The 15,738-nt window shown below is 42.0% G+C and overlaps 1 long non-coding RNA gene across 3 annotated transcripts; it reads right to left on the bottom strand.

Annotated features, from left to right (window-relative positions):
* Positions 1-12,619: 12,619 nt before the first annotated feature.
* Positions 12,620-15,507, bottom strand: LOC123091897 (uncharacterized). Of its 3 annotated transcripts, XR_006443761.1 has the most exons (4): positions 14,883-15,504; positions 14,132-14,726; positions 13,196-14,065; positions 12,620-12,864 (listed from the first exon to the last, which is right to left on the bottom strand). It is a non-coding gene; the product is annotated as an uncharacterized lncRNA (long non-coding RNA). The 3 variants fall into 3 exon arrangements; XR_006443760.1 differs by having other exon boundaries at positions 13,196-14,743; positions 14,883-15,507; XR_006443759.1 differs by having other exon boundaries at positions 13,196-14,726.
* Between the last annotated feature and the right edge of the window lie 231 nt (positions 15,508-15,738).

The raw sequence follows: 15,738 nt of genomic DNA, 5'->3' as shown, positions 1-15,738 counted from the left end.
GCGAACTCCCACCTCCAGCGAAATCCCGACACGCAAAATTCCTGTTATACCCCAGAATCAAAATAACTGACTAGTTCAAATACGTGGGGGTACTTTCATAACTCATGCCACATTTCAGACAAGTGCGCCTAATCCATGGTTACCCCCTCTCATCCCCTCTGCCCCCATTCGTACGCCGAGGCCACCAAAACCCGTGAAGCCCCACACCATCCTCCGTCGGCCACCCAGCCGGAGCCTCTTCCCTGACAACATCGTCCATCGCAATAGCTCGACGTCCCTCATCCCCCGCACTAGATGAGGATCCTCATCGATCTCATCGTCTCGCCGGTTCAGCCACCCCATCCTCCACCTCCAAGGAGTTTCCCTGATGTTCGCATCGTCTATCGCGCCACCTCCATTCCCACAACGTTGTATTCACCCGCACCAGCAGAAGAGAAGCACCATCACCGATTCCTTGGATGAAGCTGAGGCCTAATCGGCGCCACTAAAGAGGTTCTATAGTAATCGCTGCAATTTTTTTCTTGATTCGATCTCATCGTGCTGTCGGCGCTCGGTCCCGAGCCGCCATGGCGTGGCTCCATCTACGGTGGCATCGCCGACCACTTCCTCCACAGCGTCGCTCCCTCGGCGGCGACGTCCACATTAGTAGCAGCTGCTACTACTAATCCGTCTCTCGCTAGCCTTACTGCTTCGGCTCTCGCTCACACTGCTACTCTGCTCTTGCTCTCGATCCCTTGCCTGGTCTGCTCTTGCTCTTGCTATTGATGCCGCTCTTGCTCTTGCTCTTTCTTGCGCTGCTACTCTACTCTTGCTCGTGCTGCTGTTGTATGAGCAGCAGCTCCAGCTCTCGCATGAGCTCCTGTTGCTGCTACCCTAGATGCTGCTACAGGACCAGCTGCCCCGGCTCTCGCACGCACTGCTGCTGCATGGCCAGCTACCCTGGCTGCTCTATGGTAGTACATTCCCTGCCAGAGCGGCTTCTGATTTAGATCACTGCTACTCTGTCACTAGTACTCGAGCAACCAAAACTACTAGTGCAATACTTTTCTGCTACTAGTGCGTTTAGTTTTGACAGTAAAATTCAGTTTCGATGGCAAAATTCAGTTTCGATAGTTTATTTCAGAGAAGAGCGACTGATGTATTTTATGTCTAGCACTTTTTGGTTATGTATTTTACATCATCTATTGGAGATGCTATTAGAATTCCACTTAGGTGAATTTTGTCTCTCTTGTCCTGCTTTAGCGTCGCCGTCGTACAACTCACCGGAGCTACTCCAACAATGAAACCCTCCATCATAGTGGAGCAGTACCATCGGCTCCATGTCTAGATGCCAAAGATCTTCTTCCCCTCTTCCGACAGCCGCATCAGCCGAAGCATCCTCAGTGACCAACCCAATGATGCTGAGATTGACATGGCTTCGCCAAAGAGGTTGTACACTTGTTTCTTTGCTTTTTTACTCTACATGTTATATATATTGTCCAGTGAGGAAATGTACTAACATGAAATATGATTAGTTTCTCCTACTATATGACAAGCAGTGAGGTACCAGGCAACTTAGCTATCCACGATGGACTCTCTTGAAAGCCAACATTATTTATTTCTGCGTGTTTGAGCTATGCATTTGTAGATGGTCATGGGAGTTGAGATAGTAGGGCAGTGGCGTGGGTCCAAAGTAGTAGAAGTAGCACAAAAACATTTTTGGAGTGTAGTCTTTTGCTTGTTCAAGCCTGCCTACTAGAATCGCCAGTGCTTGAAAGGAAAAGTGAAGGAAAAGCATAGGAATTAGAATGTTTCCTATGGTACTATTATTCATGCATTGGTTCAAAGGAATGGAGCAAAGGAAAACTCTAGGATTTGTTCCTTTAGTGTCTCCTTCAAAGAAAAACCATAGGAATTTTAATATCCACTTGTCCTCCTTTTCACATTCCTATTCATGAAGCACAAGACTAAGATATAGTAGCATAATAGCATTATAATTGTACATTTTCTTGTGGTTTGACTTAATTTCACCATCCTTCTTTGCATTCTTGTGATCTTCCAATTCTTATGAACCAAACACCAGATTGACAGAAATTCTGTGTTTTTAAATTCTCTATTTTGGACGTGCACTCCTATCCTATTCCTGTGTATCTCCTATCCCTGCATTGTTAGAATCCTCCAATTCAAACAATCCCTTTAGAATTAATTTTGTTACAGATATGTGTCAAATATAACCTTGTGTGGTTTGTCCCGTTCCTGCTACGCTTTTGTCCACCCCAGCTCACCTGCTCCAACGATGGAAAGGTTCACCACAGCAGGGATCTTCCCTCCAGACTGTCTTTCGCCACCTCAGATCTTCTTCCCCGTCGTCGGCAGCCACGACAACTACATTACCATCATCAACTGAGCAGATGACCTTGAGGACTACCCAGGTCCGCAAGAGAGGTCAAACTCTTTCATGTCTGCTTACATTATGCATCGCTTAATATGCCACGCTACTTTATCGTCCTGTTCACCGATTAGACTCCAAGTCAGGTCCAAACTAATGCTCAAATTTGAGTTTTTAAATGGTTGTGGGGTACATATTGGAGCAACAATCAATAGTATTTGTCTACTATCTGGTTAATCTCGGGTGTCTACTATGAGTTTCATGTTGGGTTGAAACAAACATTAAAGGAGCCATTATTTGTATTTTTAACTGAGGTTATTATCTACCTACTATCATTGGTTTGGGTCTATCCACGGGTTGTTACCAACACTTTACAGTTGTGCATGCACTCCCTACATAATCTCACTATGTGTTATTCCTATGCATGTCAGTTATTGTACACAATGGTACTGAACGTATAGATCAAAAGAGATGAGCCTTGTGTGGCAATAAAATTTCATGCAAACGTCGCTCCATGGTGGGCGCAAAAGCAACCCCCTTCCCCACATTCCAAACTTTAATCAAGAGGAAGAGAACTGTTCAAAGGGGGGGTTTAGAGGGAGTAGACAACTCCTATTTACCCCCTAAGGTCTTAATCTCTAACTTGGCATGCTGATGTTGGTCATATCATGCATATGGTGCCTTGCGTTGCTTACTTTATACATCAAATATGTCATCTGCTTAGTTTGAACATGCTTTGTGTGAATGCCATCTGCTTAGTTTCCATATCATATGTGAATTATGAAATGCCATCTTGTTTAGCCAGGCATCATATATGTGAATTTTGCAATGCCATCCTGGTTAGCCACTAATCTTATATGTGAATTATATCATGCCATCCTTTTTTATTACGTAATAAATTTGTCAACAGTGTTAGTATATTCAATTACTCTTCCTGTGCATCAGCCATTAGACACGGTCATGGAAAAAATCTGGAGTGAAAACAAGGTCTTTAGAGTAGAAAAAGCTATCTAACGAAGCACACGTCTTGCTGGTTGCGGATAGCTCCTCAAAGTAGGATTCAGAATCAGATGACTAGTCCTATTTCCCACTAAGGTGCATGCTCTAACTTGGCAAGGTTATATTGCTCATATCGTGCATATGGTGTGTTGCGTAGATATGTCATTTGCTTAGTTTAGACATTGTTTGTTTGAATGCCACATGTTTGTGTCTAATTACCATATATGTGAATTATGCAATGTTATCTTGCTGCAAGACATTATATATGTGAATTATGCAATGCTATCTTGTTGCAAGGCATTACATATGTGCATTATGCAATTACATGCTATTTAGCCAATCATCATATATGTGAATTATATCATGCCATGCTTTTTTCGTATTACACATTTCATTTGTCGACAATGTTTGTATATTCAACAACTCTTCCTGTGCATCAGCCATTTGAATTGTCGATGGGAAAATATGGAGTGAAAACAAGGTCTTTATAGCAGACAATGCTACCTGCTGAAGCAGATATCTTCCTGGTGACAGATAGCTCCTCAAAGGAGGATTCAGAGACAGATGAGCAGTCCTATTTTCCCCCCTAAGTTGTATGCTCAAACTTGGCAGGGTTATATTACTCATATCATGCATATGTTGTCATTCAATGCTTAGTTTTTACATCATATACACAATTTTGAATACCATCTGCTTAGATTACACATCATATATGCAGTTGCCCTCTGCTTACTTGGTTAGTACATAAATCATATGTTTGAATTATATCATGCCATGATGTTTACATAGACAACATGTATCTGAATTATTGCATGCCAACCCATTTTCTAAAGACAGAATATAGCTATATCATCTCATCATGTTTACATAGTCCTCATATTTTGAATTATGTCATTCTCTCCATGAATTATATCATGCCATCATGTTTCCATTGATGACATGCATGTGAATTATGGCATGCCAACCACTTTAATAGACACATCATATAGTTATATCATGTCATCCTGTTTACATAGTCATCGTATTTTGAATTATGTCATTCTATCCTATTTAGTTAGCCATCGTATATGTGAAATTGTGTCATTCTACCCTGTTTAGTTAGCCATCATATAGGCGAAATTGTGTCATGCTACCCTGTTTGGTTAGACAACATAAATGTGAATTATTTCATGCCCTATTTTATTCCCTACTATCCATTGCACCTGTCTATCATACAATGTCTGGACATTCAATTACTGTTCTTGATTATCAGCCATTTGAATTGGATGAGGTAATAGCAGTATCTATGGGAGTAAAAACAAGGTCTTTAGAAAAGATCACTACTAGGGAAATGCTTATAGGTAGGACATCAGTAGTAGCGCTGGAAATTAGCAAGCGCTGCTGCTAATTAGCAATAGCATTGTTCTGGGCCAGCGCTACAAGTAACTCTTTAGCAGCAGCGCTAGAAAAAAAGCTACTACTAAGTGGGACCCGACGAGCCCACCGACGCTAGCTATAGTAGCAGCACTATCCAAAATCCAGCACTACTACTAAGATTATAGCAGAAACGGTTTATTTCAAAGAACCGCTGCTGCTAATGGGTCTCAATTAACAGTAGTGCTTTTCTTGGCAAGCGATACTACTAAGGACCATAGCAGCAGCACTTTCTAGGAAAGATCGCTACTGCTAGTTGTGGCTGGTGCCACCTTTTCACCCCCCCCCCCCTCTCCCCTCCTCACCCCTTTGCCCTCTCTCCCCCTCCTTTCCCCTCTCCCCTCTCAAAGTTAGTTCTCCACCATTGTTTCCCTTCTTGTATCTTCCTCCTACCTCACTTCTCTCCCCATTAATGCCCCCCTCCACCATAACTCTCCTCCATAAATGGCCTTCTCATCTCTATCTAGCTACCTCATTTATTTGGCTCTCCCTCCATTCCATTGATATACATCTAGCTAGCTCATATCTCTCCCTCTCCATTAGTTAGCTAGAGTCATATCTCCTCCCCAACAACTAGATCTAGCTAGCTATTTAGCCATCCACACTTTCGATCCCTATATAGGTAGCGAAAAGCCTCATCTAACCATGCTCGGTATCAGGAGATAGGTGAGTACAAAGTTATGCATTTCAAGAATTGGAATATGTGTGTTTGGGATATGGAGAGATTTGTGCCAGTGACATGCCCCTGAGTTGCTTATGTTTTGCCGAAATGACGATTTATTTCTGTTTCGGTGAATTTCGAGCAAACTCGATATGTCCTATTTCTAGGCAAGGTCATGCCAAAGTTTTATGTGACTTTGATGCATGCATGCATTTTGTTTATAAAAGCTTTGCTTGTTATACCATGCAGTCAGTCATGAAGGCGAGTGGATGGAAGGTGGAGCGATACTTGCAATCCGCGGTGATGGACATGTATGCAAATAATCGGACTAGAATTAGATCTCCGTGTACAAGATGCAAAGAAGGAGTCCTTTTGGACCCTTTTGATCATGGCAGTTTGAAAGCGCACCTACTGATGAATTGTTTCATGGATGGCTATACTCGGTGGATAAGTGAAGATGATTGTGAGGATGTCCACATGCAGGGAATAATGACATGGGGCTAGGCAAAGAGATGACCGATCGACATGAAGATGATGGCATCGGACATGGCGGCGGGGAAGAGTTCAGACATGATGGCGGTGGCGAAGATTCCGGACACGGTGAAGAAGAGTCCGGACATGGTGGAGAAGAGGCAGCGGTCACGCTGCAGTCTTCGATGCTACTAAGTGCAGTAATGCATGACCCTTATGTTCGAGACCTCCTTCGCAAGAGTATGACTAGCGAGAGAGCTGCTTCTAGAGAGGAGGCCAAGCTGGCGCAACTTGAAGTAGACACGAAGAATCCATTGTATGATGATTACGATCCCGACGTGACCCGCTTGAGTTTCACGCTCGAACTTTTAAAGACGAAGGCCAAAAACAAATGGACAGACAAAAGCCTTGATGAGCATTTGAAGTATCTACATAATAAAGTTCTTCCCGCGGGGAACCTGTGTCCTACTAGTGTCGAGGAGGCCAAAAAAATTGTTTTCCCTTTCGATTTGCCGCACATTAGGTACCACAAATGCATCAATGATTGCATCATTTATCAGGAGGAGCACGCGGAAAAAACCAGTTGTCTTGTGTGCAATGCTTCTCGATACAAGAAGGCAGGAAAGAAAGCTCCTCATAAAGTTGAATGGTACTTTTCGATCACTCCCCGTCTGCAGCGATATTTCGTAGATCCTAAGGAAGCAAAGCTCATGTGCTTGCATGTGGAGAGGAAGAAGCCTGACGATGGTGATGATCCGAAGCTGAGACACCACGTAGATGGTAGCCAGTGGAGAGCATTCAACGCCGTTTATGGATTTTCTGCAGAAGATCTAAGGAACATCGTGCTTGGTGCGAGTACAGATGGCATGAATCCATTTGGCGACCAGAACACCAAACACAACACATGGCCCATCTTTGTATGGATGTACAACCTCCCCCCATGGAAGTGCACGAAGACTAAGTACGTACACATGAGAATGCTGATTCAAGGGCCTACACAACCGGGAAATAATATTAACTTGTATATGGGCTTCTGAAAAAGGAGCTAGACATGTTATGGAAAACACCGGCATGGACATGGGACGCTAGCAAAGGAGAATATTTCTATATGAGAGCCGCGCTGATGATGACGGTGCACGACTATCTTGGTTACGGGTACACCTGAGGCCAGGTGTGCCACGGATACAACTGATGCATGAGGTGCATGGATGATACAACGTATCAGCAGCTTACATCAATGAAAGATGGCGGGTCTGGGGAAAACGTGTACATGGGGCATCGTAGTTGGATCGAGAAGGATGACTGGTGGAGAAATCGTGGAGATCTATTCAATGGGTTGGCTGAGCATCAAGGACCTCCACGTAAGAGGAGCAGAACCGAAATCAACAAGCTGTTGAAAAACTAGGAACAGTGCCCCGTGCCGGGAAAGATGAAAAAGGTGCCGGAGCCGCTGCTGAATGTATGGAAAATGAGGTCTGTTTTCTGGGACTTGGAGTACTGGCCCAATCACGACACGCCTCATTGCCTTGATCCAATGCATATCATGAAGAATGTCCTCGAGAGCTTGGTTGGCACACTGATGAACATGCCGGAGAAGACCAAGGATGGGCCGAAGGCAAGGAAATACTTGGAAGATTTGAAGATCAGGAAAGATCTCCACCATAAGAAGTCGACGGAGGACACGGAGGAGGGTGGAAGGGGCAAAAAATTAAGTGCGAAGGAGATCGATCAATTCATCAAGTGCCTTATGGGAATCAAAGTCAGCTCCGGTTACTATGGGAAGATAAGCAGATTTCTAGACACCAAGAAGAAAAGGTTCTGCGGGATGAAGTCTCATGACTGTCATGTGATGATGACGTAGATACTCCTGGTCTCCATTAGAGGGATAATGAAAAAGCACGTCCGTGACGCGCTTACTGGTCTCTGCAACTTCTTCAATGTTATCTCTCGAAAGTCCATCAGTATGAAGCAGCCCCGAAGGCTACAGAGAGAGATCGTTGTCATACTATGTGGGCTTGAGATGTACTTCCCACCTGTGTTCTTTGATGTCATGGTGCATCTGTGTGTCCACATCGTGGACGACATCATCAACCTCGGGCCGATATTCCTTCACAGCATGATGTCGTTCGAGAGGATGAATGGGGTCATCAAAGGATTTATTCGTAACATGTTCCGTCCTGATGGGAGCATCGTCCAGGGGTATCTGACACATGAGTGCATCTCCTTTTGCGAGAATTATATATGCGCCGGAGACCCTGTTGTTGGTTTGCCCATCAACAAGCCTGATGAGAGGCTCGGAGGAGAAGGTCACAACAACGGTCGGAGGGAATTGCACATGGACTACTCGGATCGATGGAACGACTTTGATAGGGCTAACTTAGTAGTGCTACAACACCTAGATGTGGTAGATGATTATGTGACACGGAACAAAGAACCCATCGCAAAGAAGTACGTGATAAGGGGATGCCCAAGACGGACGATGAAGTTACTATAGAGCAAAAAGGCACTTTCTTGTGTTGGTTCAAAGAGAAAGTTCTTGCTAATCCCCTGGAAGAGGGAAGTTCAAACGGATTGCTCATACACGCCTTAGCATATGGCCCCGCGCCCAAACTCGCGATCTATCAGGCATACGATATCAACGGGTACACATTCTACATGGAGGCTAAAGACATGGACAGTGATTACCAGAACCCAGGGGTGACGATTGAATGCGTGACCAATGCCAACGACACAGCTGAAAGATTCTACGGAAGGGTCGAAGAGATTTGGGAGCTTGACTATGCTGGAATGCATGATGTGATGATGTTCCGTGTTAGATGGGCTAAGGACGTCGTAAGAGAAAACAAATATTTCACTACCATGTCTTTACCCGACGCAAAGAGCGCTGCCTTGAATGTTAACGTCATCGCCAAAACTGAGCCATGGGTAAATGCTAAGAATGTGACACAATGCTTCTTCATAACTGACCCGACCAATCCAAGCCATGTTGTCGTGAGGAGAGGCAAAAGGAGCATCGTCGGAATGGATGGAGTCCCCCACGAGGAAGACTACGACCAATACGGCAACCCGATGAGGGAAGATGACAACGACGATGAAGCATACATGAAAATAAGAATCAAGACTACATTACCTAAAAAAGATCGTACTCCATGGTTCCGGGAAAGTCATAACGAGGGGCTCAATTATTCGACAAGGAACAAGAAAGGGAAGAAGCTCAATGTGAAACATCATCGACGCAGTTGAGAAACCATCATATATATATATATATATATATATATATATATATATATATATATATATATATATATACATATATATATATATAGGTAAATTATGTAGGGCACCTAGGTCCTAGTATAGCAAGTCATATTTGACACAGTAACCTTCTAAATTTTGTTTGCATGCACTACAACGATAATTGCTTTCCAAAAAATTAATATACTACTGGTTTCCTTATATGATTCATTTCCAAACAAAAAGGATACGTATATACATTGTCATTTTTTAAGGTATCGGATATGAAAAAATATGTAATTAATGTCATCCCAAAGGTTTGTATGTATATTAAGGATATTCTTATTCATTTTTCTAAAATTTAATTTTTCAAGGTATCTAGTATTTTTTTTTAACTTAAGGCCAGGTCAAACTTTTAACTGCGAATATTTCTATACAAATTAAGATGACCAAATAATATAAAGTATAATCGTAATTATTTTTTTACTTGTATGAATTTATGATATCCACGCATAATTTTTTCCTACGTACATATACGCACGCAAGAAAATATATTGCGTACTCTGGGTATGTACATACACAAGCATCTAATGGATACGTACTAAATTTTCTAGGTATATATATACAAAAAATATAATGCTTTACATACCAAATATTCTAGGTATATACCTCCTAAAAAATCTAATGAGTGTGTGTCAAATAAACGAATCCGTAGATACCTAATCTAATTGGTATGTGCTATATATTCTAGGTATATACATAGGGAAAAAAACTAATGCGTATGTACTAGATATTCTGGGTATAAACATAGGTAAATATCTAATGCGTACGTACTAAATATTCTGGGTATGATACACACGCATGATTTTTTTCCTACGTACATATACCCACGCAAGAAAATATATTGCATAATTTGGGTATATACATACACAAAAATCTAATTGAAAGGTTCTAAATATTCTAGGTGTATACATACACAAAAAATATAATGCGTTATATACTAAATATTCTAGGTGTACACCTACACAAAAAATATAATGCGTTACATACTAAATATTCTAGGTATATAGATACTAAAAAAATCTAATGAGTGTGTACCAAATAAACGAATCCGTACAGACCTAATCTAATTGGTACATAATAAATATTCTAGGTATATACATAGATAAAAATCTAATACGTACGTACAAAATATTCTGGGTATATATGTATAAAATCTAACAGGTAAATGAATTCATACATATATGAAATAAATATTCGTATACCTAATGTTTAGTATTTTTTCCTTCTACAGATATGGTACCATGCATGGCGTGTTTAATGACATCCATTAAATGATACACGTCATAATTGTTTCCAAAGCTAATTATTTCAGAATTGGCAGTTAGTAATGAATTGACCGATTACCTTATATACCTATCACAATAGCACGCATCTAAATGCAATCAAATGGTGGAAAGGCAAGGAGCCTGGACACCTAGGTGTCTCATCAAGGAAAACAGCAACACAAGTTTTTAGCATAAAAATTGAAACCTGCTTCTAACCATCGCGATTCGATTAATTGCTACTAACTGGTGGCACAATGAGTATTCTTTTCTAGATGCAATCAGTTCGGTTTCCAACATAACAGCAACTAGCTTCACTAAAAAAAACAAAAATCGTTAGCAGGTCTGGTATTGAAAATACAAACAGCTCACACTTTAAATTGAGATGGCTCTTCTTCGCAAAATAAAAATAAAATAAAATAGCTCTAGCTTAACTGTGGCAGCTTCAAGCACTCTCATCAATGTGCTTATGTCAAATCGATGTAGATATTCCAACATGAATTTAGTGACCGCAACGAATGATTCACAACCAGTGAAAAAGAAGCAAGGGAATAGAGGATAACCGGAAATTCAAGAAAGAAGCAAGAAAAAATGTTTTGGGTGCTTACAGTCTCGCCCAAAGACCTTGTTTCATTCGAGGCAAAAGTTACAGTGCTTTTTACAATAATATTAGTCATGACCACCTTGCAAAGCCTAGACAACGCAAAATAGATTCATACAAAAAAATCATACCTTATTCATTTCCAAGAAATTAACATGAATTTTGTAGCGATTTTGCAAAGAGCAGTTCACATATTTACATTGTGTGATAGGCCCGGACTACTCCCTCTCTTGCAAGTCTGCCCGTTGCTTCACTTTATTGAGTATCATCATGTCTGTGTTCTCTCCTTGAATGTAATCTTGAACCTCTCCTGTAGAACATCAAATAGAGCGCTTGTGCCATCAGAGGTGAAGGTGATACCATGTACATATGAAAGTTTATCTTTTGGCATGAACCTATTCAAAGTACTAAAATCAAATGATGGTCTACACATGGGTGTGCCAATCTTGCCTTAGGCCCTTAACTTTTGTCTGTTTGCTAATTTCTCTCATGGCTTAGGAGCATGCATTCTTCTACGGATTGATTACTTTTGACATTTAAAAATGTTCTCGTGCCTTATCAAGTTATCATATAGGACAATCCCATATACGAACCAAAAATGGTTCTGATTACATAGTAATTACCTATTCTAACACAAAAGCAAAATGCAAAACAACCCACATAAGAGGGCCAAGGGTTGCCTGAATACAGTTCCCAAGATTAGCACGCACAAGTGAGATCTTTGGTACTCCCTCCGTTTCAGTTTACAAGTCCTCTCGCGTATACTTAGGTTGTCAATTTTATCACCCTAATATAAACTATATAACACAAAATTATACCGTTTGAAAATAGAACATCGGAAGTTTATATTGATATATTTTTTGTAATATATGACTTGTATTAGGTTGGTCAAATTGACGACCTAGGGGTACGCGCACGCCCTGTAAACTGAGAGAGGGAGCAAAATAAATGGGTTCCACAAGCTCAACAGATGCGTAAAAATACAAAAACAATCCGAAGCGGCCTCTCAAATATACATGGTCAATAAAGGGCATTCAAGTCTGGGACGCGTAGTATGTGATCCCGAGCTCCAGTGATCCTGGATGAACAGTAAAATCCAAAAAATAGTTAAAAAAATAAAAAAAACTGAATTTTTTTGTGAAGAAACTTTGATGTTTTTTCTACATGCGTGCAAAAATTCATGACGAAATGACATTCATGCAGTCTCGGCAAAAAAACAAAAACGATGATACAAAATGCTTCCAAAAACAGTTTTTTTGGAGCATGATTTTTTTTTTGCTGTGACCTCCACAAATGTCATTTCATCACGAAAATTGGCACGCATGTAGAAAAAACATCAAAGTTTCTTGACAAAAAAATTAGATTGTTTTGAATTTTTTTTACTATTTTTTGGATTTTACTATTCATCCGAGATCATTGGAGCTCGGGATCACATGAGAGTTTTCGATTCAAGTATCCATGATCTTGGGACAAAGCAAATCCAGTATGTTGTTGAATCCATGAATAGGTGCAATCACTGAAGAATCAAGGAGTCGACACAAACTACCTAAGCCAGGGCGGACCAAAAGGCATGCCATAGTCAAAAGGATAAGAATTCTCATATGCAGAAGTATCAGTTCCCCTTGAGCAGAATACCGAGTGATAACAAATGTATCATATGCACAGAGTGAAATTGTATGTAATGGAAACTTTTAAACTGAAAGCCTACGGGGCAAAAATTTCTTCTCCCGCAACAGACAGTTTTTCTTCCTCGCGTTATCGCCCTCGAATCTTCTGTTGCAATACGCTTATCCTGAACCATACAGGGAAGTTACAGAAGACATTAGTATGTACCCTATCATTCTTGTATATTTCCTATAAATCATTTTTATGAGTTGTTCACTATGAGAAACAATCTCAGGGAAAAGCTATATTAATGACCAAAGAAATGAAATTATAGACCAGTACGTAGTATGATTGAATTATTAGAGAATATGCTGCTATAGAAAATGCATTTAGTGAAACTGGATTATTATCTTCTTAAACCAAAAGAGAATGTATGGCTATAACAAAAAGGATTCGAGATGAGAAAAGAAATAACATAATGATCAAGAAATGATGGCAGAAGAGATACAAACACAAACCTGATGTTGCTAATAGATAATTGCAGATGCATGGCTCTACCGATTTCGTAAGCAACATCTGTAGATTTCATAAGTTGGGTCATTTAGGTTCTTTCCTGTAAAAATAGTAGCATGTGCTCCAGTTACTTCCCCAGCAATACTCTTTTGCAACGCTACTCTTCTAGCAAAAATAATAACTTAACAACTATTCTTCATTTCAAAATCGTTCATGAAAACCCACGGAAGTCCAGACTTCTTTGCCTATGATTAGCCCTACAGCCTGAAGACTTGCACTGAACTCATCGTCTTGTTGCCTGGAGGAAATTTTGTGCGAACATCAAGTAGACTGTACGAGCTTCACAACCACAATAGCAGAGTGCATAACTTGGTAGTTTCATATTTAACATCTTCTACTTTGATATTGTTTTGACAACTCGATGGAAAGGCTCGACAGAATAACATGGTCACAATTAACAGTCTAACGACCTAACGCAAGCATTTCCTTCTGACGGGGAACCGACTCCACACCATAGGTTGAAGAGCTTCCAGGGGAGGCCACCATCGAGAAAAGCTGTTTCTAAAAGGAGGGACTTAACGTGGGAGAGCAGAGACTACAATTGATAAGGACGGTCCGAGGAAATCCTGAGGGCACGGTTGTAGGTAGTGGCGGTTTCGGCACATCACTTACAAGTTGAGACCCATGCATGTTTAATTTTATTTTTCAAGCGCCATGGTTTGCCATGGGAAAAAGGCAAGGAAGGCCTCCAAGTAAGAAGGCGGGTAATGCCTCCAAGTGCATACCTTCTAATTAGAGCATCTAATTAATTTGAGTCTGTGTTTTTAATTCTTAGTCATAAGCCTGAAACAGTATGTCCATTTGTCACCATGAACCTGCAGTTTTTGAAATAAATGAGTTTTGTTCCGTATGAACTGATCAAAGACGGCCATTGATTTTACCTTGGCAGTTGACTGAGTGAGAATGTTTGAGAAAGGATGGTGAGTTTCCACACTCCTTTTTTTAACCAAACGATCAGTGTCCTCCCCTAGTTACACAAAAAGTGGTGGCAAAACAAATATCATTAGCAACCGTGAGGGTGATAGACTAATAAGAAAGTGCAGTCTGCATTCTTTTGACCAAAACTATTCATATTTCTGCAGTGCATCTATCCATTAGCAGTAATAACATTGTTCTATAGTTTTTGCGGTATTGGTGGCCCATAAACAAATTCCTGAGGATAACTCTTTTATAGAATTGAAGTTATGGCAAGCTCAAATCATCAAACAGTTGGAATACATTGCCAATGCCAGATAGCAATCAACAAGGGCGCATTCAGAATGACAAAGGGAAGTGCGGATTGAACCATAGAAGCAAAAGGTGTTGTTGGCTGGACACAGTACTACAACTCGTTGTCGACCTTGATGGAGATCCCCAGGTCCGGCCACCTACAGGGCATTTGTATGCTGCGTCTGCCGCGTCGATGGTTCGACGTAGCGCCGGCTGCATCATCTCCTTTCCTTTCCCCCATGTTCTCTATTAATTGGTGGTTGTACGCTGCCATAATGAACTCCCTGTAGTGAGTAAACATAGATCGTGGCCACACATCAACAGAAATAAAATTTTGCATAGAGGCAACAGAGAAAAGCGATGGCGATGTCGGGGATACTGGTGTTGGACGAAATTGAAGGCTGTCCAGGTGGAGGGGCTCACCATAGTGGAGAAGTTGGATGCCGCAGCTGGTGAATGGCGAGGAGCACCGAGGCACGAACCAAAGTTGGTCGCGCCCTCCATTAATCTGCTAGGCCAGGGCGGCGGTGCGTGGAGGGAAGCGAGCAGGGGAGCTTCGAGCGGCAGCACACGAGATCATTGGCGCGTCGGGTGGCCTAGTGGAGGCTCGCTCCAATGACCTCAGGGTCCAGGCGAGCTCGCTGGGTGAGGCCGTTGAGATGGCGGATAGGCACTTGGGGATCCAATGGCGATGGGGGACCTCGGCAGCGGAGCCTGGCCTAGCAGGAGCGGTGGCTGGGGTTCCTGGGCGGCGCGGCCGCCGCGGGGAGGCTGACACGGCGATTTGACGGAATTTGGTGGCTACTCCATCGAATTGAGGACACAAAATCCAACTCTGATCCAAGTCAGAGAAGCACGGCACATGTGCAGGAGGTTCGAGATTGAAGAGGCTGCAGGTGGTGCCGGAGAGTATTAGGGGCGGATCGGGAGGGGAAGGAGAGCAGACCGGCGGATGGCCAGAGAAAAAGACCTGCCTCCGCCGACGGTGCCATGCCCGTATAGATCGAGAAGAGCACGCATAGAAGGAAAAGAGCCCGTCCCTTTAAAATGACCACAGGTTGAATATAGCAAACTATAGGGTCTTCTCTGCAAAACCGAAACCTTATGTCAAATTTACCACTTAAGGAGGGATTGCGGGTTGAATTCCCAAAAACACAGGGGCTTTTTTGGAAAAGCGCCGCGCCGGTGAACCCGAGAGACTCAATCCGTGCTTTATGAAAAACTAGCAAAAGGGCCCGTGCGTTGCAACGGGAAATACATTGTGAGAAGGTAAAGGAAA

Source organism: Triticum aestivum, chromosome 4B (genome assembly GCF_018294505.1).
Source record: "Triticum aestivum cultivar Chinese Spring chromosome 4B, IWGSC CS RefSeq v2.1, whole genome shotgun sequence".
NCBI lineage: Eukaryota > Viridiplantae > Streptophyta > Magnoliopsida > Poales > Poaceae > Triticum > Triticum aestivum.
This window is presented reverse-complemented; position numbering and strand designations above follow the sequence as displayed.